Consider the following 26,928-nt stretch of genomic DNA (forward strand, 5'->3'; position numbering starts at 1 on the left):
GACAGTCACACTAACTGCAAAATCAAGAAGCCGTCCTGCTGTGCCCAAGTAACAGCTCCATACTCGGCAGTCGGCACTGTGCCTGGTGGGGTCTCAGGGATGCCCACCCCTCTCCTCATCATCTGCTTATCCCCCCTTACACGAAGCGGTCCCGGTGACAGACAGCCGGTTACCTGCACTACTGAGGACCACCCTTGTCTTCCTCCTCTGTACCGCTTACTAACACCTCCACACCCCTATCACCTATCAGCTGCTGCCCTCCCATCCCCACACCGTCGGCATGCCGCCATTGCCTGCCGCCCCATTACCCACTACCTTGTGCTGCCTTTGGCCCAAGGATCTGTCTGTCAGGGCTGACTCTGATCCACAGGCATGCACTGATGATGCCCCAAAACAAAGCGGAGTTGGGAGGCGGAGCTCTGGACTTCATAGAAGGAGCCGAGCGCACCGTTAGTGACATATACCCCAGCGGGCACCCAGCATATAGAGATTGCTGTAGTGGCCGGTTTGCCCCAGGCATCCAGGTGTGGTATAAGAGATTGACAGAAATTAGGGACTCTCACATTTTTTAACTCAGCCAATGTAATAAAGTTACAGAACATGCAAACTTGCATGTTTTGCAGACTCAAAAAACTCTCAAGATTTAAACTCTCATCCAAGTGTTTCCTGTTTTGAAAATACAACTCGATCAATGTATGAGTGTGAGAGTTTTACTGCTAAACTATCACATTTTCTAAACTCTCACCCTATTACATTTGGTCCCAAATGTTAGACAGACAATATGTCGACAGGGACAAAAATATGAGATATGGTAAGAACTTACCTTTGTTATCTCTATTTCTACGAAGTCAATAGGGTTCCATAGAGTTAAGTTTTCAGCCTCCCAGGATGCACTAGGGTCCCCCTCCTATACCCCGCCCCCGAGCCAAGGCATCTCAGTTACGTACCAAGCCATAGGCCGGAGGAGGAGAAGGAAGAGAGAGAAAAAAGATCTGGACACACACAAGAATCACATTCTCACCAGAGGGAGACGGAAAAACCGGTGACCAGAGTAAAGCCCATCTGCAGCACAGGTGCGACAGGGCGGGAGTCCTGTGGAACCCTATGGACTTCGTAGAAATAGAGATAACAAAGGTAAGTTCTTACCATATCTCATATTTTCTACATCAGGGTCCATAGGGTATCCACAGGATACCTTGGGGATGTCCCAAAGCAGTATCCTTTAAGGTGGGGACGATCCTGTGCTGAAAGGAGAATCCGCCGCCCGAAGGAAGCATTCTGAGAGGCAAAGGTGTCAAACGCGTAATACCTCACAAAGGTATGGACAGAGGACCACGTGGCAGCCTTGCTGATCTGGACTGCAGAGGCACCACGTCGAGCTGCCCACGAAGGACCCACAGACCTAGTGGAATGAGCCCTCACAGAGGATGGAACCGGAAGGCCTTCATGAAGATAAGCTTCTGAAATTGCCATACGAATCCAACCTGCCAAAGTTTGCTTTGAAGCAGACCAACCCTTTTTACGGAAGCCATAGAGGACAAACAAGGCATCTGACTTCCTAAACGAAGAAGTGCGGTCAACATAAATCCTTAAGGCCCGCACAACGTCCAAAGTGGCCTCACCCACTGAAAGATCAGGTGAGTTAAAAGCCGGCACAACGATTTCCTCATTGATATGGAAACGTGAAACAACTTTGGGAAGAAATTTAGGACGAGTGCGCAGCACTGCCCTGTTCCCATGAAAAATCAGGAAAGGGGGTCTACAGGAGAGAGCCCCTAAGTCAGAAACAAGTCTGGCCGAAGCGATGGCCAAAAGGAAAATTGTTTTAGCTGTCAGCCATTTAAGGTCCACTGAGCCCAGTGGTTCAAACGGCGGTCCCTGGAGAGCCCTCAGGACCACAGCTAAATCCCAAGGCGCCACCGGTGGAACAAAGGGCGCTGAATTCGAAGAACACCTTGCATAAAGGTGCGCACATCAGGGATTGTAGCAATCCTACGATGGAACCAGACAGACAGGGCAGACACCTGCACCTTCAGAGAAGCAAGGCGAAGCCCATGGTCTAGTCCCGCTTGTAGGAAAGCTAACACTCTAGACGGAACTCCTGAGGGGCATAACCTCTCGGTCGACACCACTGGAAGAACGTATGCCACACACGATGGTATATCCTTGCAGAAGATGGTTTCCGAGCTCTTAGAATAGTTCGTACTACAGAGCTGGAAAACCCCCTGGACCTTAACATGGCCGTCTCAACAGCCACGCCGTCAAAGACAGCCAAGTCAGGTCCGGGTGAAGACAAGGACCCTGTGACAGTAGGTCCGGTCGTAGCGGCAACCGCAGAGGAATGTCCACGGACAGACCCTGAAGGTCTGAGAACCAGTGCCGCCTGGGCCACGCGGGAGCTATCAACAGGAGCGTCCCTCCTTCCTGTTTGAATTTCCTGATTACCCGTGGAAGAAGGGAAAACGGAGGAAAGAGATAAGCAAACCGGAACATCCACTGGACGGACAGAGCATCCACCAGAGACGCCTTTTCGTCTCTTGTTCGAGACCCGTACACTGGCAACTTGTTGTTGTGCCGTGACGCCATGCGGTCGATCTCTGGAAGACCCCACCTGTCCACAAGAAGTTGAAAGACGTCCTGGTGCAGAGACCACTCCCCCGGATGAACGTCCTGGCGACTGAGAAAGTCTGCCTCCCAGTTGAGGACTCCCGGGATAAATACTGCTGATATGGCCGGGAGATTGCGCTCTGCCCAGACCAGGATGCGGGACACCTCTACGAGTGCTGCCCGACTTCGGGTTCCTCCTTGCCGATTTATGTAGGCCACGGTGGTGGCATTGTCCGACTGGTCCTGCACAGGGTGACCTTGGAGAACCCGATTTGCCTGCTGGAGAGCATTGAAAACCGCGCGGAGTTCCAAGATGTTTATTGGAAGCTCCTTTTCCGCCTGAGTCCATCTGCCCTGGAACAAGTGTGGACCCGTGACCGCTCCCCAGCCCCGAAGGCTGGCATCCATTGTCAACAGGATCCAGTTCGCCACCCAAAATGGACGACCCTTGTTGAGATGGGTCGTCTGCAACCACCAGGCTAGGGACAGGCGAACCTCCGGAGTGAGCACCATCGTCTGGGACTTTAGACTCTGAGGCAGTCCATTCCATTTGGACAGGATCAATTGCTGCAGAGGTCTGGAGTGAAACTGGGCATATTCCACCATGTCGAATACTGACACCATGGAGCCCAGTAACCTCATCGCCGAGTGCAGGGACACACGGTGACTCTGCAGACAACTGCGCACCCTCAACTGTAAGGCAGAGATCTATTCCCCCGTCACAAAGATCCTCTGCTGTCTGGAGTTCAATAAGGCTCCGAGGTGCAGAATCCTCTGAGACGGGATCAGGGTGGATTTTTGCCAGTTTATTAACCAGCCGTGCCGTTGCAATACCGCAATCGTCAGATCCAAGTGGTGTAGAAGGAGCTCTGGAGATCCTGCTACCAACAGAAGGTCGTCTAGGTATGGCAACATGCGGACTCCCTGCAGCAGCAGGAAAGCCGCCATGACCGCCATAACCTTGGTGAACACTCGTGGTGCTGTCGCCAGGCCAAAAGGTAATGCCCGGAACTGAAAGTGATCGTTGCGGATTGCAAACCTAAGGAACTGTTGATGGCGTAAAAGAATAGGGACATGCAGGTAAGCATCCTGTATGTCCAACGACACCATGTAATCCCCAGGTTCTAGCGCCAGAATGATGGACCGTAGGGTTTCCATCCGAAACCGCGGCACCCGCAAGGACTTGTTGAGGGCTTTGAGGTTGAGAATCTGACGACCCATTGGGTTTCTGCACCAAAATTAAATTGGAATAGAAACCCTGGCCCCTCTGGGAGAATGGAACAGGCACTATAACTCCAGCCTGGAGCATAGTGTGCAAAACCTTCCGCAGTTCCATGGCTTTGTTCCGGTATAAGGGAAGACCCGTGGTGAAGAATCGGGATGGGGGCCTGTGCCGAAAGGAGAGGGCATACCCGTGAGAAACCACCTTGTAAACCCAATTGTCTGTCGTAGTTACTGACCAACACTGGGCGAACTGCAGCTGGCGGCCTCCCACTTTGGGATCCCCCAAAGGGAGGCCCGGACCGTCAGGCCGCAGGTTTATCATCAGACTTAGGGGCTGGACTTCTGGTACTCCAGGCCTGTTTCCTGGGCTTGGACGATTTCTTGGGGCCAGCCTGCCGGGGAAAAGACTGTGCTTTAGGCCTACCCTGGGCCCTGTAAGGCCGAAAGGACGACGTACCCGAACTGGAAGGGACCGCAGCAGACGGGAGACATGCAGACTTGGCTGCCGCCAGCGTGGCCACAATTTTGTCCAGATCCGGACCAAATAGGACTTCTCCATTAAAGGGCAAAGCTTCCAAGCCCTTTTTGGAATCAGCGTCCGCCTTCCAGGATCGCAACCATAAGGTGCGACGAGCAGCAACAGCTGCCGAAGAAATCCAAGATGTGAGGGTACTGATATCCAAGGCCGCTTCATTGATGTAAGTGGCCGAATCCCGGAGATTGCCTACCAACTCGGCCTGTTCAGCTGAACAGTCGGAATCCAAAGACGCCTCCAAACTATCAGCCCAGCGCTCCATAGCTCTGGCTACCCAACATATGGATGCCCCCCCCCGCGAGGGAATAAATGAACTTTAGGCAGATCTCCACCTTACGGTCCGTAGCATCCTTCAAGGAGGACATGGAGGGCATGGGCAATGTGGCACTTCGGACTAGGCATGTCACATGAGAATCCACCTGTGGAGGGGATTCCCATTTAGAAAAATAACTGTCCGCAAATGGGTAAGCCACTGCTAAGCGTCTTTGAGGCTGATACCGTTTACCAGGGTGTTTCCACGCCTCCACTAAATGGTCTACTAACTGACCCGAAAGAGGAAACACTGTGGCGTCACCCTTAATATCCTTAAAAAAGGCAAATTTGGACTTGGACACCGGAGGATCATCATCCTCAATAACTAAAGCTGTGCGGACTGCCCGAATAAGGCCAGGAATATAAACCTTGGACTTAACGTCCGACTCTTTAGTACGGAGAGGTTCTTGGTCAGATAGATCCAGAATCTCCCCATCATCGGTCGTCACGTCGTCATCCTCATAAGGAGCGGACAGAGACGCCACCGGCCGCTCATGTGGCCGCAAAATACATACTCCCCTTGTAACACGTCCGACAAATGCTGTACAGAACTTGTCAGTGAATTAACCCACGCAGGTTCCTGAGAGACCTGGGGAGGGAAAATAGGGAGACTGTGGGGTACCATCAGTTGTCTCGGGAAACCCTGCATGGGTGACGACACCACTGGCTGCTGGGACAATCCCATCTGTGAAAACGCAGGTGGCGGAGCTAACTGGCCCACTAGGGTTGTAAGCGCTTTGGCGAAACAAGCCCAGGGCGGTTCCTGTACCGGAGCCGTGACAGTAATTGGCCGCGCCAATAAATAACACTGCCGACATAGCCCCTCCGCGTTACCCTCCCCCTCCTCTATTGGTACATTGCACTTAGTACACATAAGCTGGAGAGGAAATTCACTCTCAGACATGATGGTAAGTATGTGACCCCTCTCACTCATACTCGTTAGTATAGTGGGAGAACCACCCTGCAATCACTGCACCGCAAGGGCTTTAGCAGAAGAAGAGCAGGGACAGTGAAATGGCTGACAGTAGAAAGTGAAAGTACAGGCAGCAGCGCTAGCAGAAGTCACATACAATGCAAAGAAATTAATCCCTGCACTATCAGCGCTGTTCCTCAACTACGCAGACACAGAGCCTGGTAGGACACAGCGCTGCATACACAGACCTGTTTCAACAAAGGAGAGGTATGCCGGGGGACCCAGACCGCGATGCCACCGATCAACAGCTTCCAGCAGCGTTCACCATGCTTCTTGAAAGATGGCCACCGAGGAGCAGAGAGGAGGCTGGCCTGGGGGAGGAGCGCTGCCACAGGGCCAATCGGCTGGTGCAGAGAGGGCTGTGTGCAGCGAGGGAGGCGCCAGCTGTATACAGGGAAGGCGCGCTCCCCTGGCATGCAATTAACCCCTGGGACGCCGCAGCGCTACCGCTCAGCTGCGGTCCGCTGTCCCAGGGGGGTAGTGGAAGCGCAGGTTAGTTACCTGGCTCCACGCTGCAGCCAGTCCCCAGGGAGCCCCCTGCCTGGGGACTCTGGACCATGTATCAGCAGGGACCCACCGCGGGACCCCGCTGCTTACCTGCTGCCCCCTTGAATCCGGCCATGGTCCAAAACATCTGGGGTCACCGCTAGCTGTGACCCCAGATGCTTACCAGCATCCCCGGATCAGTACCGGCGTTCTGGTACCGGCGGGGTGTAGGGAAGACAGCATGGACATCAGTAGTGACTGTCCATGCTGTACTTCCAGATGTGCAGCCCCAACTGCCGCGAAGAAAACTTCAGGGGCTATCTTTAGCCCCCCTCTAAACAGGTGCTCCGACTCAGAGCCGGGCACCAACGAAACTGAGATGCCTTGGCTCGGGGGCGGGGTATAGGAGGGGGACCCTAGTGCATCCTGGGAGGCTGAAAACTTAACTCTATGGTGCCCGATGCCTGACATCATCACCTATACCCCAAGGTATCCTGTGGATACCCTATGGACCCTGATGTAGAAAGTTCGACAGGGACAAAAGGTTGATGTGTAAGAAGGTCAACAGGTACAAATGGTCAACAGGTTCAAAAGGTCGCCGCGAAATTGGCCGACACAAAAATGGTCAACACTTTTTTTTTCTAGCCCTAATCTTCATCCTAACCCTCCCCTTGGTGCCTAACCTTAACCCTTCCTCCTGATGCCTAACTCTAACCATCAGGGTAGGTGCCTGACCCTAACCGTCCCTTCTAGTGCCTAATCCTAACCCCAAAACTAATCCTAATAAAATAAAAATAAATCACGTGTCGACCATTTTTGTGTCGATCTTTTGACCATTTGTACCTGTCGACCTTCTTACATGTCGACCTTTTGTGTGTCAAACTTTTGTCCCTGTAGACCTTTTGTCCCTGTCAAACTTTTGTCTGTCTAACATCTGGTATCTACCTAGACATTGTATATCTAATTCTTGTCTATCTACAGTCCGGAACCCAGGGCATCCTGTGCTCTGTGCAGCTGCACTGCCCTAGTTATGGTCCTGGTAGCTCCACTCCAACCAACTAGTGTTAAGTATTCCCCAGGAGTCTAATAGCTTCTGCGCTTGGTGAGCACTTGCTACGTACAGCTAATGGAGCGTACACACGGTCAGATTTGTCAGACTTGTCAGATTTGTCAGATGAACGATTGAACGATTAAACGATCTGAACGATTTGAACGATTTTACCAAAGTTTTGAACGATTTGAACGATTTTTGACTGCATTAAAATGAATGGAATCGTCCAAGTCTGACTGCAAACCCATCAGATGTCAGATATCGTTATCTGACAAACGGGAACGCGCATCGTTGATCGTCCATCGTTCAGGCATGTCAGATATGAACGATTTTCCTTCAGATATGAACGACTGAACGATTTTTAAATCGTTATCGTTCATATCTGAAGGAAAAATCTGATCGTGTGTATGCACCATAAGACTCAACCCAGTTAAAAAGAATAGCAATGATCAAGGGCCTTAATGAGGATTGTATGCTAATGCATCTAGATAAATCTATGGTGCCAAAAATTGTCATTTTCTATGCTCACCGAAATAAGGTCAAGGACTATTGAAATCCAATATCACAATGTCTATCTCTAAGAACAATGTAGCATATGTATTCATGCTGATGAGTTCCAGTCCAGCTGCTTTTGTGTGGTTGGATGTCTGGGACGGTTTGGGTATGGGATGCTGGCAGTCGGGATCCCGGCTGTCGGGATCCCAACTCCGGCATCCTGACAAGGCTAGCATACCGACACTTGTTGTTCGGTAATCTAACCCTCCCCCTCTCCCTATTAGCCCTCCCTCTTTGGTGCCTAATCCTAACCTTCACCCCTAGTGAATGAACCTAACTTCCCCCTCCCCGCACCCTAAACCTAGCTCTCCCCGCTTAGTGCCTAACCCTCCCCCTAGTGCCTAACCCCTAATCCTAACCCTCCCCCTGCAACCCCGCTACTTACCTTTGGTATCCCGGTGGTCGGAATGCCGGCATCGGGATTGTGAGAAATTGCGACGAGCATGAAACCCCCGGCAACGAGCATGAAACCCCTGACAACAAGCATGAAACCCCTGACAACAAGCATGAAATTCCTGTCTAAGAGCATGAAAACCCTGGCAACGAGCAGGTAATTTAAACGTAGTTAGAAGCCTTACTGTGGGGTATAAAATGGTGTCAGGGGCAAAAAATCTATCTTTCATAATGTGAAATGTGCACTACAGTGTGCAGCATAATGTGTAATGTGCATTATGGTGTGGCATAATGGGCATTATGGTGTGTGGCATAATGTGTAATGGGCATTACTGTCTGAAGCATAATGTGCAATGAGCATTATGGTGAGTGGCATAATGTGCAATGAGCATTACAGTATGTGGAATAATGTGTAATGGGCATTAAGGTATGTGGCATAATGTGTAATGGGTATTATGGTGTGTGGAATAATGTGTAATGGGCATTATGGTGTGTGGAATAATGTGTAATGGGCATTACAGTGTGTGGAATAATGTGTAATGGGCATTACAGTGTGTGGCATAGTGTAATGGGCATTATGGAGTGTAGCATAATGTGTAAGGGGCATTACAGTGTGTGGCATTATGTTTAAGGGGCATTACTATAAGGAGGAAAAATTACAAATAATGTAAACTGTATATGGGGGGTGGGGGCGCATTTTTTAACTGACTGCACTGGGAGCCAAATTGCCAAGAAACTGCCCTGTATTAGTTTTACCAAAATGCCATGTGGGGGGGGGGAGGCAGAAACTTTTTAGGCAGGGAAAGCAAAATTTATAGTTACGCCACTGATCTGCCCCCCTCGCTCAGCGCCCTTGGCACCTTTTCACCCGTTGCCCTGCTGTGCAGAACAGCAGCAACTGCACCCCCTAATCCTCCAGGACACTGCGGCCCTTCAGTGCCTAAAAAGCGGGACTGTCCTGCTGAAAGCTGAAAATGGTTACTTACACAGATGGATTGGTATAATTATTAATTTAAGAATGAGCTAATTTAAGTGGAAATGACTCCTATAAGGTGACACTGAATTCTCAGGTCGCACAGGCTGGGAGACAAGAGCTACCATAGTAATAACCGAATCTATCTGAGCTGAGGCTGAGCTAAACTCTGGTCTCTCTTTCTCTCCCTCCCTCTTCATCTCTGGCTCTGCTGCTGCCTGGAGCTCCCCAGCTGTCCCCGCCCCCCCCGGTCACATGACAGTGACGTCGGAGCGGTGCTCAGTGACTGCATGTACCCACCACACTACGCTGCTGCTGATAAGGAGGCTCCGGGCGGCAGAGAGAGCAGAGCTGCTTTTGTGTGTGTAGGGAGAGGCGCTGCAGTAGCAGCAGCAAGATGGCGGGCAGGGAGACGGGTAGTATAGAGTCGGGGTGCAGGGAGCGAGGTCCCTGCCGTCACGAAGACCTATTAGGCCGCTGGGTAAGAGCCGAGCAGGCGGCTGGCGGCTGTGGTAGCCGTCGGGCTGGCAGGGAGAGCCGTGCCATGAGTGAGGGGAAGGCGGCGCAAAATGGCGGCAGGAGCAGGGCGGCTGTTCGCGGGTAGCGGGCTGTGCTCCTGCGGGTACAGCGCGGACTCACTGTAGGGGTGTGAGGTGTAGGGCAGAGAGACAAGGGGGCAGCTGTGAGGGGGCCCCCGGGGTCCCGTGTGGCCCTGAGATCCGACTGTCAGATCCTCCCAGCAATGGCGGCCATGGCGGTGAGTACGACTCCACTCCCTTTGTCCTTGGGTGGGGAGAGGAAAACAAGCCAATGTCCTTGACAATCGGCAGCACAGGCGGCTGCCCGGAGCTCGGTGCATCACCCCTCAGCTACACCGGGCCCCGGCGGCCGCACACGGAGGGCAGTGACCGGAGCCGGGCATTTATTTCGCCTTTTGCTGCTTTTTTGGCGGTATGTGCGGGAGGTGCTGCGTGTGCGCTCCGGGGCCGCCTATACCGCGGCTGCTGTGCCCGGCTGCCTGCCCCAGCCACCCGCTGCGTGCTCATGTATGTGCCCATCACCCACCACATGGAATCATACAGGGGACACATCCATATGGCTTTGTTAGACATTTTACATGAAATGCAGGAAAGATGGCGCCTTCCTCCTCACACCCCATCTACTTACATGGGACATACATGTGTGCCTGTGCTGGGTGTTGGCTTTCAACGCAGTGTCTGTTGTGTAATATTTTGTATTTTATATATCTGTAAATTTCATATAATTGTTCGACCCCTCTATCTGCAAATGTTATCGAGATATATATATATATATATATATATATATATGTCCTCTGACTGGTGTAAGATCCTGGCTTCATATGGGAACGAGGAGACTTGTGTTGCAAGATTTGCTCGAAGTAATGTTTTTATGCGATTGTCAATTTGTAGGGCACCTAGCAGCCCATGCTATATTATATATACACATTCTGTGGGTGCATTTCATTTTTATGTCCCCACTACATGACCACTCCCAAGACAGAATTTGTAGTATGTGTGGTTATGATTATTATTTTTTTTCCAAAGTATCAGTACATTGCAACTCCTTTTTGTACTGCGTAGTTAATAAACCGTTTTCTATTTGTTTAAAATAAGTTTGCTTTAGGATACATATTTTTTTTAGATTCTGTATAGTAGAACAAGGAGCCTTTTACATTCTCTTTATATGCAGTTAAAATAAGTTATCTAAAACTTTCATTTTGAAGAGAATATCCTCATTGTCCGTGTTACAAGCTTTTTTTTTTTTTTTTTTTGATATGCCGCAATTTTATTTTTCTTCTGTTTAAAGTAAATTGTGTATAGTAGTTTGCTGATTGCAATTATTACTGTTAGTAGGTAATTCAATACAGTTCATTGCCAACTTCTAAATCAAGCTATCGATCTGCTTTCAGGTGGACTATGGTTTCAGGACTGTCATATTTTGAACGTAAGTCCGATTTATTTCTTTATTTTGTTTTTGTTTTGTCTGATGTTTATGATCAGTTGGTAGTTATAGATTTTTTTTTTTTTAGTTACTTGGTACCCAAAAAAAGTAACCTAACTATTTTTTGTATTTTTTTTTTTTTTACAGGTAAATGATAAACTGAAGCATGATTTATAATGGAAAACGGCATGGCACATATCATGAGGTGTGTTCCGAGTTATACAAAGCAAGTTATGTGTGTACCCAGAATTTCATAATTTAAATGTTTAGTTTGAAAATATGGCAGATATTACAAATGAGTAGGATTTAAAAGAAAAAAAAGGATTTGCTTTCTTGTATTAATATATACATGGTGAACCAAGTGCTCATATGTAAAGCATAGTCATTGGCGTATGATGCTATTTCAATACAAAAACATAGATTTTATTATTTATATGTGAAAATGAGCACTAACTCTGGGTTACTTAATTGATATGTATAGTTTCCTAAGCAATGTTGAAATTACCACTGATTGATTACACTACTTCATAAAACTATCAAATCTGTACAGTAACATCAGGACTGATTGAAATGTACTTTTTTACTGGAGATCTTTTGTTTTACAGTTTATTTCATCTTCAAATGTATTTCAATATTGGCACCTTAAGTTTCTCTTATCTAGTCCAGTGCTCTGGGTTTTATTTTTAAAGACTGCGATAACTTAAAACAGAAAATTTAATTTCATTATCTGTCAGTATTGGTTTACAGAGTGTGAGTTCATTGCCATTGCATTTACTCCTGCAGCTTTATCAATAAACACTTAAAAAAAAAAAAAATCACCTGTAAACTGGGAGCCTGTGCATTCCCACCAAATATAGATTGAAATAGTCGTGCATTTATTTCACAGTTGCATTACTTTAATGTTACTATCGTATTTTACACTGGTGGTAGAGAAATGTTTGTTTTGTTTTACAGATTTTTTTATTTTTAAATTTTGTCAGTAATGTACCATTGACTTAATTAACTCCCTTTTTCTGTTATGTATTACAAAATTGTTAACTTCTTGCTAATTTTTGCTGTTTAGAAATATTTTAATTGTTTCATGAAACAGACGTTCTCCAGTGTTTGTATTCAAATGCATCACTTGCTTACATTATGTGGTACTTGGCTTGCAGGCTTTATCACCAAAACCCATTTCTACAAGTGATACAATTCTACCTGCACAATCATGATTTCAGTTTAAACTGGGTTTAAATCTGTGTGCAGGGTATAATAAAAATAAAAAAAATATATATATATATATATATATATATATATATATATATATATTATTATAGACTTTACAATCAAATGTAGCAATAAACCTTTTTTGGTTTGGTTTTGGTGATCAGTGCCATCAGCTTTTGCTGACTAGAGGCTGCCATGATGCTTTTTTGAGTTGGCAGTACTGTGGTGATCTTCCTTTAAAAAATATGGCAGTGCCCTGTGACCTATTGCTTTGATACCTGTAAACAAATCTGTTCTGACCTATTAGAAGGCAATATACTGCACTTTACCATCCTCTTTCATGCCACAATTCCTTACTGGATCATTTGGACTTATTTAAGGAAATTCTTTTTTTGCACATTCAGTGCAGAACTTCTTGCTTATAGCCATTTTAATGTTTTCTGTATAAAACAGATTTTTTGATTATCCTGCTGCAGTTCAGAAGATTTCATCCTTTGAAGAAAATTTAGTGTCAATTAAAACCCAAGTAACCTTTTTAACAGATTCATTAATTAAATATATTTCAGTTGCTTAGTGCAAAAGTACCCCAAACTGCGCCTTTACAGTCCGTTTTAGGGATATCTATGCTTGAGCACAGGTGACTCAATTGGTACCTCATTCAATTTGATTTAGCCATGTGACTTAAGCATTGATAGCCTTAACACCTGTACTGTAGTGGCGGAGTGTGGGAACCTGTGGCTTAGTGTCCATTCAGAAATCATGACATTCTAATACTCTATAAGAAATCTGATGGGTTTAAAGTCATAGTAACTTAGATAAAGCATACAAACATAAATTACAATATTTCATTTATACCATCCCTGTTTTTTTTTTTTTTTCTCCCTTAAATTGGAATCCTATCCACTCAGATACGCATTCTAAACTAACTTATGCCTGTAAGCCAAAAAACATTGGTTTCCCATATGCGGTTAAATTTTCTATTTTAGTGTATTTCTATACACTAACACCAAGTAGTTAGTCTCATCTATAATTCCCTAAAAAGCTCACCTATTAATAGCGATAACTTTTTTTCCATTTTGCAGCTGTTTTGGCACTGCGGTTATACAATAAAGTCTTGTTACAGAACTGGTTTGTATGCCAGCTCTGATGATTAAGTCATTTAGAAACTCTTTACTGCCTGAGAAGTTGTTGCCATTCTATGCCATTAGCTCTTGGCATTTACGACTCTCTCTACCTGTTAGCCTCTTTGAGAAATTGACAGGAAAGATCGTGGTCTGTAATTGATGCAGCATTTGATCTTTGGGAACACAATCATTCAAGAGCTTTGAGTATTCAAAATGGAATTACAACGCTTATAGAAATTTTCTATAAAAAGAGGAATGTACATGTTGCTTTAACTTGTGTTTTAGGATCATCCTCCTTCATACTGTCTATTGTATAATGAAGGTCTATATCACCCCTTATTTTTACAACACTATTACCTCTTGTGGTGTGTACAAAGTGGGTTTATTTCTTACGGTTTTCTTTTTTCAATTGAAACAACCCTCCACCTTCAAAGTAGGTATATTACCTATCGTCTGAATAGAATGAAGAACCAATATAAAACACCTTTTATTTATTACTTTTATTTTTTTTTTACAAACTTTTTTTTCATATTTCACTACACTTCCACATTATTTTCCCATTAGTCTTGTGTGATGTGTGTGTGTGTGTGTATTGTACTTGCGTTTCCTTATGATCTTTCAGTTGTTTGAGTTAAATGGCTCTGTTGTAAACCCAATACTGTAGAATTTAAGTGGAAGGACAAAGAGTTGCCTCAGTACAAACTATATTGTGTTCACCCTTTAGAAGCCTTAAACATAAGTGGTCTAATACCCTTTTTCCACCAAAAGTCCCGGGTCTGACCTGGGATTTGGAATATCCCGGCTCGACGGCATTCACACTGCACCCAAGTGTATTGACTGCGCTTGGCGATGTCATCACCAAACGCCGGAAACTCCATCTCTCCCCTGCATGCCTGACCGGAGCGGACAGGCGACCAGGGAAGTGGGTCCTTCCCGAGAAAGGGGGTGTGTCATTTGGCCTGCTGTTATCGATGGCTGTCACTGGATAGGGAGAGATTACAGCCTCCCCGTATGAAACAGAGATGGGGTAAAAACAGTCCGGACCATGCAGGAAGGCTGTAATCTCTCCCTCCCCGGTGACAGCTGTCAGACGGCTTTCGAATGATGCACAATCACTGCCGGAAACGGGGCCAGTTTACACTGAGCCTTACAAGGGTTTTACCCGCACCTGCTCGAGACCCAGGAAGAATAAATCGCCCCAAGATTTTTTCCTAGGACCTTTTTCCACTGAGCCCCTACCTGGGTTAACACTGCAAAAACCCAGGTATTTTGGCTATTGGAAAAGGGGTATAATGCTACAGGAGCTGGTTTAGCTATTAGGCCTGGTTATGACCTGATACATGAAGTAATGGCGGTTACTGGCTGACAAGATTATCTGTTTCTTTGTAAAATACTTTCAAATGCTGATTACTAATTATTTTGTCAACAACTAATGTATAGCCAAGTTGTTCAGAAACAACCCAATTGTTCTGCTATCTGTAAAATTCGCATGATTATAATCCAGTTAATTATCCAGAACACCCTTAAGAAACTTAATTTGTAATATGAATCAGAGTATAGTAGTCAAATACAATAAATTTTCTATACATGCAAATAGTAAGTAGATGACAACCTAAAATAGTACATGTTTTGCAACATCCTGGGATGTAAATTGTCATATTATAATGAATCTATGCTGTGATGAACATGCCTCTGTTGATAACGACATTAAAATAGTCTTCTGTCCAGGAAATGTCCCACAATTACAGCATACAACATTCTGAGCTTTTGACTAGTGCTGCAGTGCTGGATTTTCCTGTGCTGGTGAGAGAGCGCCAGATCGGATTGCCTTGCATCCAAGCTGATCTAAGAAAAGGTGTTTTTTCCAAGAAATTTAAGTGTGCCAAGTTACAAGAATTTCAGCTAACTAGGGATGATGCCAACTCTAGGTGTGCTAGGAAACTATTGTACCTAAAAGGGGTTATCTACTAAATGGATAAGGGTGTGTTACACATGTTAGCTGAACATTTCTGCATAAATGATTGTTCATATGCAATGAGTGAGTTACCATCCTGCTTTCATTTCCACAATAAAGTTGTTTGGTAACTGGAGATGCTGTTACGTTAGAACCAAAGTACCTGACATATTACTTGAGTTTTGAAGATACTTGGGGGCTCCTCCCCACCCCCTCCGAAATTGGTGATCATCGGAGTTTGCAGATTTATCTGATTGCCGCATCGGCAGAACAGGGATTCGCTGTTTAGATGTAGGGCCTACATTAGTTTACTTAGCAAAAAGCCTGCTGGAACCTATTGGGATACATATATGAAGGATCTTCCACTGTAGAAGTATTTAATAGTCCTGTACTAGAAAATGAAAAGCTATTGTTATGATCTAATGAGTTAATCCATAGATTTCTAGCCAATGTCCACTTTCAAAGTTCTATATAAGTATACAGTTATTGATACAAAAAATGCTCAATTTATTAGGAAATTTAAAGAGAATCATTTAAATTTGTTACTAGTGTATGGGTAGTGCTGTGTTTTGCGCTTAAATCTTATTGCGTAAATGTGCGAATTATGAATATATGACTGTCTTCCTTGATGCACTTTCACATGCTCTGTAAACGCTAGGATTGCCCTTAAGTTTATCGGCAATGGCTATATAATTTCCTCTTTTCTAACACTAATTTTTTTTAAATTTCTCTCCTTTCTGACCAGGTATTGACCATCACACACATACATTCTTGGTAAGTTTTTTTCTTTTTAATTCTAAAGTCTCACTTGCTGTTATAAGATTATAAGAGTGGTGGAGTGAAGCTTTGGTGTATGTTACATTGACTTCTGTAACTGCTGGGAAGCATCTAATCAGATTCCCACTTGTTCTAGGTAGCAGTTACCTTGTGTCCCCTCCACCCCAGTTGTATAAAATTTCAATTACTAGAAAAGTTGCATTTGTTAACAGATGCAAGTCCTGTATTATTTAGATGGCCATTTAATGGGCATGACAATTTTCTGAGTTTACATTATGGTGGTGTCACATTTCCAGGTTAAGAATTAGTCATCAGAGCCTTCAGTAGGTGTCTATTTTTTTTTCTATTTTTTTTTTTAATATCCTTATTAGATTCCTACAGGGCCAGGTTCCATTAGCCGCAGGATTCAATAAGCATCCTGAGGGAGGTTCTAACAGAAATTCACGCTAAGTGTCGTTATCACGGATGCCGCAAACGCGTTAAACCATAGCTCCGGGCACTTATCCCGGAATCTATGGGTTAAGGCGTGCTGGTTGTGGATTTACCAGGTAAGGAAAGGGGCTTATAATTGAATACAGGTAGTCTCCCATATCCAAATATTCCGAAATACGGAATAATTTTGGCATGACTGAGATAAAGAAATCTTTGATTTTTTTGATGGTTCAATGTACACTAACTTTGTCTAAGGCACAAATTATTGAAAATATTGTATAAAATTACATGCAGGCTGTGTGTATAAGGTGTATATAACACCATAAATGCATTCTGTGTGTATATTGGGGTCCCATTCCCAAGATATTTCATTATGATATGCAAATATTCCAAAATACGGAATATTCCGTTATCCAAAATACACCTGGTCCCAGGCATTTTGGATATGGGAGACTCAAGCTGTAGCTCCAGGCGTGAAGATCTGAGGATTCTAGTAATTTTCCTTGTGTGGAAATTTTTGCGGCTAATTGAATCTGGCCCACATTCTGTATTAGTAACTAAAGTTATCAACCTGGTTCCTATTAGGTGGATCTGGCCCCTATGTAGAATACAAGCAGCCATTTCGTGAGTCAAACTAGTAATCTTAATATAGCCTGTCAGATCCGTAAGAAGCAGTGCCTCAGTGATGTCACCTGGCTCCTAGAAAACAGATTTGGCTTCATACTGTACCCATGATATGTAGGGGTGAGAGATGTCCATGTTTTTCATGAGAAAGTTGCCTTTTCATGCAGAAATCGCCTTGTATCGTCCCAGGATATAGTGGAGTTTATGTAGAGTTGACAGGAGGGAGCAAGCACTGTCATACATAAGTTTACGGTGTTAAAGTGAATCATAAAGTCTCCAAATCTTAAATTATATAGTGAAAACGTTGAATTTTAGTTTGTAAGCATTTCCTGACTTTCCCCCGTGATGTGCTAATTACAGGAAAAGTGTGTATTCTGGATATATTTTAGTTTCTTTGAAATGTAACCATAAAGGGCAAATGTCTAAATCCTAGGCATTCAATGGGCTCAATCCAGTTAGCCACAAATCCCCTCGTGGCGCAGGCAAGTGTGGCTGTATAGAGCTGGGTACAAAAAAGTGTACGTCCAGGGTGAGATTAGGCCAAGAGGGGTAAATTGTTGTGCTGTTGCAGACGTTTCTATGCTCTCCCTCTTTGTGACTAGCTGCATTAAACCCAATGAATTGCATTCAAGGGGGTTCAATTGATTTTTTTGGGGTGCTCTAAGTAATGGTAGGCATTTGGAGCAATTAATGGCGTGTGTGCCTATTTGTGTGTATGCTGCTCACTCTGCTTCAGGTTTAGCAACGTAAAGTGGCTAAACCCTTCTAAAGTCCTGGTTTGGGTGGTTAAAACAGACTTTTTGACTTTCTGCTCACCACCTCAAGAGGGTGCAAGCTGAAATATGGGTGCCTGGGACATTTGTGCCCATTGGCAGTAACAATTGATTATTGCGACGGGAGCGTCGTCCCCAAGAAGTCTTGAATGGCTTAAGTTCTGTCCATTCTGTTCTAGCAAGATGCTTGTATGCCATATCCTATTAGGAAAGCAGTGTCTTGCATTAGAGGCTAACCATTCTCTCTGTAAGGCTGATGTGCCTCTGTATCACTTTGCTGGTTTGTCAGCCTTTATGAATAAAAGTTATTTTTGTGACTATTTAACTTTTTTTGAATAGTACTTTAAACTGTTCTGTTGCTAGTACTTTCCTTCTAGTACCCTTTTCAGACATAAATTCCCAGCTTTAACCCAGCTCACCCCTTTCTCACACATGGGACGTCGCCCTTTACACCGGACTCAGTTCTTGCAGTGACCCCGGTCTTTCAGCATCCAGTGGGTGCTTGGGCGCCACTGTCCCCGGCCAATTAGTTTGTTTAAGGCGTGACATGGGTCTAAAGCAGGGTAGTGGACCCGGGAATGTCAACCCGGGTTGCACCTTTCAGAATTGCGCCAGAGACTGGTTGATGCGCCTTTACGTGCAAAAACCTGGGTATTTGGCATAAATCTGAAAGGGGTACTAGAGTCCTATTCTGCAGTTTATGCTCATGAACTGGACCTTAAATACTGATCAACTCATGTAAAATTTAAACCATAGGTTTATAAAGAAAGTATTTCTCTTATTAGAATAAACATTTATCAAGTACGGCTAAGTTTTTTTTTTTTTTTTAAATGTTTTTATTGAAGTCAACAAATACACTCTGGTACACAAGTAAATATGACAAGAAACAATGACATAATCACAATTTATAGCATACAGTTCACTTGTGGTTTGAGGTAATAGACTTGCCACAATTTTCTCTTTTTACCGATCAATTGAAAATTAAACAGTAATATATTATAATGACTTCAACCATAATAGAAGAAATGAAGGGGGAAGAAAGTAGATGGGTGATGGGGGGGTGGGGGATAAGTATAAGAAGAGAGAGATGAAAAAAAGGAGAAAATAAATAAATTTAAAAAAAAAACAGAGAAGAGGAAATAAAGTGGGATGGGGGTTATGAGCCATGCACTCCCAGGGTCAATCCCTCACTACTCTTCTTTTATTTATGTGGGTTTTTTTTTTTTTGTTTTGTTTTCTCTTAAGTGTAAGTTATTGGGGGGTCTTGTAGCAGTATTCTAGTTTCATACCATTGTGTTGATTTGAAACACTGTTGTATTTGTTTTTTAATCTCAGGATTTAATGCCTCAATAAAGCTTTCCCAAATTAAGAAGAATTGTTCTGCTTTCTTTTCCTTGTTGATAGAAGAGTTGACCCAATCCATTTTGAAAATATAAAATAATTTCTCTTTGAACATGGTTAATGAAGGAGGGGTAGGAGCAATCCATTGTTGTAGGATACATTTTTTAAGCTACAGCTGAAATAATTAATAATAATTTTTTACAACCCTTGGAAACTCTAGTTATTCCTGGAATATAACCCAATATTGCCCATTCTGGTGTTAATGGAAGATAATTGATTAGGTCAGCTAGCACATATTGTTTCACTTCCATCCAAAATTTTTTGATGACCCTACAGTCCCATAGGCAGTGGTATAAAGATGCCTCTAAATGGGCACATTTTGGACACGCAGAGGAGGTTGCAATACCAATCAAGTGACAACGTTTGGGAGAAAGATAGCTCCTATAGAATAATTTGTAGAACATTTCTCTGTAAGTTGTAGCTGTCAATGTTTGGAGGGAATACTACGGCTAAGCTTTTAAAATAGACTGCAACCTCAATTGTTTGCTTTTTGTTTTCTGCCTAGCAGAGGTAAATGTACAGAACTATTAAATGTATTCATCACTCTTTGTAATTTACATTTTTTTCAAAGGATTTAACCTGGTGCTATTACAAATGAGAAACCTAAAATGCAGTCAGTGTGCATAGAAAAAAAACACATTTCCTTAAGTGGATAAACATTCGGGGTTATTTTTATTTTTTTATTTATTACATGATAGAACTGAGATTCTATTTGGCTCAATCCTGCTAATTTTGCACATTTTGGTCAGGACAAATTCTTTTCAGTTTATTAGTTTAATTTCTTCAGGTTGGATGGGGGCTGTTGGTCAACAGCAAACTTCAAATCATGTGGTCTGTGCTTTGACTGGGCCCTCCTCATGCCATAGGTTTTATATTTTCAAGCAACTGCATTGTGGCTTTTGCTTTATACTTTAAAGCTTCTCCCGATTCCTTGGTCTGTTTGCAGACTGCAATAGGTTTTCCTCTGTTTTGTGTCTAATCCATCCATTTTGACATTTTCCAGTCTCTGAAGGAAAGAATAATCTCCTTAGCATTGTTATTTCCAGTGTTTCATATTAAGCTTGGGTATACAGTTATCTGGTAGATCCTCTGCGACTTTTGTGATCTGGCCGAGGATTGTATGTGTACGCACATACAATCTCCATTTATCTTAGTCTAATCAGTCTCATCGCATTTTCTAGGATGCTCATAAGATTTGATTTAAATCTGGTCACTGTATCGTAAACAAAATAAGTTTATTGCATCTTGCGTAAAAAAAAAAAAATTGTATAGTGTGTATCCACCTAGATAGTGCTTTGGTATAATACCCACTAGTAGCTTTTGTGCTTTATGTCCATGCTAAAAAGTTGCCCCTTGGTTCTACCACACTAAGGAATCGGGTGTGGTATAAGAGATAGACACCAGATGTTAGACAGGGGAAAAAAAGTCTGACACAAACAAGTGAGACACATTAAAGTTAGACATGTAAAAAGTTCGACAGGTACAAAAGGTCGACCAGGGTCAAAAGTTCAACATGAAAATGGTCGACAATTATATTTTTAGCCCTAATCTTCACCCTAACCCTCCAGTAAGTACCTATTACTAAAAAATAAAATAAGTGTCGACCATTTTTGTCTACCTTTTCCATGTCGAACTTTTGACCCTGTCGATCTTTTGTACCTGTCGAACTTTTTACATGTCTAACTTTAGTGTCTGACTTTTGTCTGTTGAAATTTTATCCTTGTCTAACATCTGGTGCCTATCTAGACATTGTCTAACTAATTACTGTCTTGTCTATAGTCCGGGACCCAAGGAATCAATCTACCTGCACTGGGCATGAGGGACTCCCATATGTCTTCTAGCAAATTCTAGATGAAATGTAATGAATTTATTTTTTTTTGTCCTGCTATAAAGCACAGATTTGTGAAATGCTTGGTCTATACATTCATACCTGTTCTGTCTATTCTATGGAAGATTTACCAAAAGAACCCTTTAAAAAAATACTTTATTTTCCTTTTTGTAATGGACTTGACTGCACTCTAGGTGATATTTAGTTTGAGTTTTTGGTTTTGAAAATCCCCTCATAGAAGTCTACTGATGGTGCTATTTCAATCCCTTTTCTTTTCCTTTTATTTTTTTTTTTTTTGTGAAGATTTTGTTTAAATGTTCATCAATCTTCATGATGAAGCTCTTGTGTTGGAAATTTACTAACCAAATGTGGACATTTCACAGGCATTGATCTCAAAACATTGAAGCCCATCTGTGTGGCAACTAAGCAATTGTTGCATTCTAGAAATCCAGTTGCATTATTTTGATGTAGGTTACCAGTTAATCTTTGTAATCTTTGTTAAATTTGATATTACAGATTTTTATTGATCTGTGGTAGAATGATCAAATTCAGCTTGATTCGATGGTGTAAGGAAGATCAAACATCATAAGGGATACACACTTTTTTTTTTTTCTAGCCACAGTATGTGCAGAATAGTGTGGTGCACACTTTTTTTTTTTAACACCAAAATCCTGGGTCTGACCTGGGATTGGGAAGACTGGTCCAACCCGGGACACACCCCGTTCACACTGCGGCTTTGACCGGGTTATTCCCGGGCTGGACTGTTAACGCTGCACATTAGGAGCAGTGTTTTCTGCAGGCGTTTGGTGATCATATATCCAAGTGCTGGTGAGCTGGCCGTTCTGGTGCTGTAAATGGGACCTGGGTCGGATGAATTGGGTCACCTGTTTACACTGCCCTGTAACCCGGGTCCAACCTTACTTGCTACCTGGGTTGGATTGCTGGGTCACTGGACCCGGGTTGACACTGCAATGACTCAGGTTATTTGGCCAGTGTAAAAGGGGTATTGGGGAGTTGTTGCCAGCATCATGTCATCTGTTTGGCCCTTTGTGTACCTGGATATGCCCTTATGTGTGTTGCAACTAGGATATGTGTGTAAATATCTACACACTTCTGGAAACACTTAAAGCCACATGAAAGTAATTCACTGATGAAATGAGAGCTATTTGTGCCATTGAGTCACACCTGATTTATTCAATTTTATTAAATTAGAGTTGAAGGGTTTTGTATCTTTTTATAAGAAGAAAAAAATCTGCACTCCCAGAGACAGCGAATAATCTCCCTACTCAGGGCCTTGAGGTTCGTCTCAGTTCATGTTATGTGTAGGAAGAACAACCTTTTTCCATAGTGCTCCATGATACTTTTTAATGCAGTGGCCATTGTGTGATACGGACTATGAAGTTTTATTGGTGGAATTACTTTTATTTTGTGTTGCTTCAGTGATCGTGCTGAGTGACAAAATATGTGGGTCCTAGGGACCCTCCACTTTAAAAAAAAAAAAAAAAAAAAAAGAATCCTACCTGACCATTTTTGGTTCCCATCATAATTTATGCTTTAGAGCTCCCCACTCATCCCGACATACCCCTAGAATTCCCATCTGATACATCCAACAGCATCAGACCTCTCCACATGCCCCTTAAATGCATGTTTAATTCCTCCATGATCCTACAGGTGATATGACTTGTCTGTACACAAAACCCATAGTGAATAAGACATTAGTTAATAAAAGGCATATTTATCAAAGAATGTTATATCCCAGAAAACAACAGTTTTCAGAGGTATGTAAATATTAACTACCAGGATGTATGTACAGGGGACCAGTTATATTCTAGATATCTTCTGCAATCCCCTAGTCTTCACGTTAGGGCGCCTTACAGAAAGGGACGCTTCACCACGTGCCGAAGGTGCGCCTGAAAAAGGGGTGTGGGGATTTAGAAGAAGGGGTGTGTTCTTGAGATGCGTCACCACTCATGGAGATGCTGGGCTGCCCCAAGCTCTCCCTGCAGTGTGGATACCGTGCCATGCCTGTAACTGCGGCCCATGGGTGGGGATGGCTGTTTTAGCTTTTCACTGTATAGTGTCTTATTCATGTTAAGTCACACAGTAGTGCCTTCTTATTCACGTGACACCACAGTAATGCCCCTTATGCATTTACGTCACGCAGTAATGCCCGGCCTTTACACATTATGCTGCTTTCTCCTCCGTTTACCCCAGCAGCCGGGGACCCATGCCTTTTTTTAAAGTTAGTTCCCGGTCCTCTAGATTGGGTAAAATACGCGCTATAGCATGTATTTGCAATCACTGTTGCTTCTTCAGACTAGCTCTATATTTATTCCAGTTGTGAGTCATGTGAAGAAAGCATGTATGTATATTGTGGCAGTAGTACTTCTACTCTTGTGCAGTATGATAGCAATTTCTGTCTTAAATTTGTCACTTGACTTTCCTAACAGTATTTGTCTGTTTTTGGCTCCAACTCTTGTGGTCTGATTGGTAGAGCTACCAGTACTTGAACCTTCTAATATGGATGGAAAACATTCCTCTAACATGGGCTAATTGAAGTTTCTTTCAACTCCATTACCAACCGGTCCAATAAGGATCTAATTTTATTTAATTATCAGGCGATACAAAGATGTATTAAGTGGCTGAACTGATCTTTTATCCTGTTCAATGTGTACAAGTGATTTGTGAAGCTGTTTGCTCTGTTTGGTATGCATGGATTTGAGGCAGATGCTTTTACTTGCAGGTGGTCAATGACCATATGGCGGGAATATGTCTATAGAGTAAAATTTGACAGTTACAATAATTGGTAGATTTTAGCCCTGTATATCTATATGCGTATCTAGTGCTTTGTTGTCCTGTACAGAAAGTTTACCAATGAATTTAATTTTATAAATGGCAAATACTTATCCACGAAAAACAGTGACATTGAGAATATTGGTTACAAATATGACCCTAGTTACCAATGTTTACATGACCAGATCTAAAAGTTATCACTGAACGTTGCACGTGGCTATGTATGTTTTGAATTGCTAATAAATTATATTCACGAAAAGAGCCATGAAACCTAAAAGTTGCCTTTTTTTTTTTTTATTTTAAGATGCACATAACACACATTTATGTTGACGCATACTACACTTCTGACCATGGTTTAGTATCCACTGATAATGCGTTTGCATGTTTTGACACACAAAAAGTCACGTCTGGCGTGTTTCTACGCATTTGGAACTCACTGTAGCCTTCTCCAATGGGGTAAATTCCTATAGAGCAAATGCAATCCAACTGTATTCTAGTAAAAACGCCATTGGTTATGGTGGACTAGAAACACTATTGACACTTCTGAAACTGTTATGATCCCTATATTGCTGATACACCTAAGGCAATACACCTTTTAATATTTAGTTAACCTTTATTTTGATGTTTAATGGGCAATTTATGATGAATGTAAAAATAGAATATTTTTTTTTTTATAAAGGCTTCTCAGCCGGCAGCTTTCCTGATGTGTCCAGGTGTGCATAATTCTTTTTTTTTATCTCTCCTAAATGGCCATTTGTGTGTTTAAAAATAAAAAGGTAGTGTTCGGTAGTCTTGGAAAATGTAATTGCAATGTTAAATGTTTGACCTTTTATTTGATAGATGAATGTGGACCTCCAAAATGTTTCTCTTTATCTGCTGTTCATGTTACTTGGTTTAAACCACCCACAATGTAAATAATTTCCCAAGTGTGGCAAAATAGGATTTAATAGAGAAATCTGCTTGTTATTATGATGATTCATACACCCCAAAGTACTGTACAATCAGGTAGAGAGATTGAACGTATGTTTATAGACTGGATAAGGGAGGACCATGCTTGCCTTTTTGAAAATAACCTTTCAGCTATACATTTTGAGGTGGTTGCTAAAATTGTAGAAGTCATAATGGAGAAGTGTTTTTACATAATTACTATGTTGGTGTTAGGTTAGTGACTAAACTTTTTTCCGATTTCCATTCAAAATTAGGGATTTATTTTTAATATATGTAACAGTGTGAATAGTTAACTGGTAATAAGGCCACAATTTTTTTTTTTTCGTGAATGTTTTAATTATCCAAACCTGACACCCACCATTCCCTATTATTGGGTGTTGGCCTGGGCAGCAATATTTTAGAGCAGGGAGAGAAGCTTCTGTCCAAATGGTCTTCACTTCATGCATCCTGTCAATAACCAGAAACACCCATGCAGGGTAGACATGTCTGCTTATGTTTTCTGCTGTGGCACAGCATGGTCGGTTGTTATCAGGGGCTCCTAAGACCCTATATCCCTTAAGGCACCCATACACTGTGCGAAATGCACCTTGCGACGGCCAATCCGATGGCCGACATATCGGGCCATCCTCACACATGGAGCGATTGAGTGGCCAACAGCCCGATATGCCGGCACCCCTCCCCCACCCTCATTCCGCTGCATGGGATCGTACATCGCATCCCTAGATCAACTGAACATGCAGAAAGATCTGGAGGAGCGATGCATCGGCCGATATGCGCGCACGGATCAATATAGCATCGATATTGTTTCAATAAGTTGGATCGGCTGCTATATCACACTGTATGGGGGACCTTTACAGAACTACATGGAGGGGACACATTTTTAAAATGGTGTTAGATGTACAGTAGGCCTAGGGCAAACAAACCCTTACAATATCTCATGACCTAAAACTGAGAAATGCAGGACCACCATAGGTGAATTGTTTTCATGCAACATAAAATCAGTTCCATACTCTTTTAGTTATCTGTTTTCTAATATTGAGTCAAACTTCTAATGCCTGTACTTAAGCTGAATTATTCTGGGGCTTGACTAGTTGCTTCTGCAATAACTTCATATTGCAAGTTTCAGTAGAATAAACAATCTATTATGGAGGTAACTTGCATTATTGCTAAATGTACATGCTACTTGTTTAAGACTGCTTTTGATATGTTGTTGTGAAGGTAAGTGATGATTATCATGGGTAATGCCCACATTCCAATGGCTTTTTTCTTTCTGATTTTTCAAGTCCTTCAAGACCTTGGGCAATTGGAGTGGAGCCTACTGATGAGAAGTCAACGATCTTCTAATATGACTTGCATGGGGCTTAATGCATTGGATCTTCCTTTGACTATTCAATTCAAGTACAGACTATTGGAAAATGGACTTCATTGCTGAAACACCAAGACATTAATTTTTTTTTTTTTAGTATTAACCTGCTATGAACTTGTTTTGTTTGTTTGAGACTTTACTACTTTTATCATTTTCCTTCTATATTTTGATACCCAAATCTTTACATTTTTATAATGTAAATTGTCAAGCCTATTGAAATAAAGAAACTTAATTCAATAGATCAACTTGTCTCGTTCTTGGTAAAGCAAAAAAGTCACTACTACTATTCCTTTGTAGTCTTTCTAAGAGTGCCACCTTGTAGGAAGTGTCATACAACTGACCAGTGTTTGAAATTGGGTTATATATGAAACGCCTATGCAAAAAGTACCTCAGAGGTTTTCACAACTGGAATATTTGCGTCTTAAGGTTCTGCATAAAGGAGCAAGAAAAATGACTACCGTACCTGAAATTGATTGATTGTCCATACATTTACATTACATATGACTTTGGATAATTCTACAAAACTCTTTGACTAACATCTTAAACCTACCTCTATACATGTGGTGGTTTCCACCATTTATCTCGTGATCATTGTACTGTGTAATATTATACATACACACCATATTAAGAC

General features: G+C 42.8%; 1 long non-coding RNA gene across 1 annotated transcript; it reads left to right on the forward strand.

Moving 5' to 3' along the window:
• Positions 1-9,408: 9,408 nt before the first annotated feature.
• LOC148481893 (uncharacterized) lies at positions 9,409-26,536 on the forward strand. The gene is made up of 5 exons (XR_015871805.1): positions 9,409-9,866; positions 11,040-11,074; positions 11,219-11,276; positions 16,101-16,129; positions 26,215-26,536. It is a non-coding gene; the product is annotated as an uncharacterized LOC148481893 (long non-coding RNA).
• The last annotated feature ends 392 nt before the right edge of the window (positions 26,537-26,928 follow it).

Source organism: Taudactylus pleione, unplaced genomic scaffold, assembly GCF_031769625.1.
Source record: "Taudactylus pleione unplaced genomic scaffold, aTauple2 ptg000556l, whole genome shotgun sequence".
NCBI classification, from domain to species: domain Eukaryota; kingdom Metazoa; phylum Chordata; class Amphibia; order Anura; family Myobatrachidae; genus Taudactylus; species Taudactylus pleione.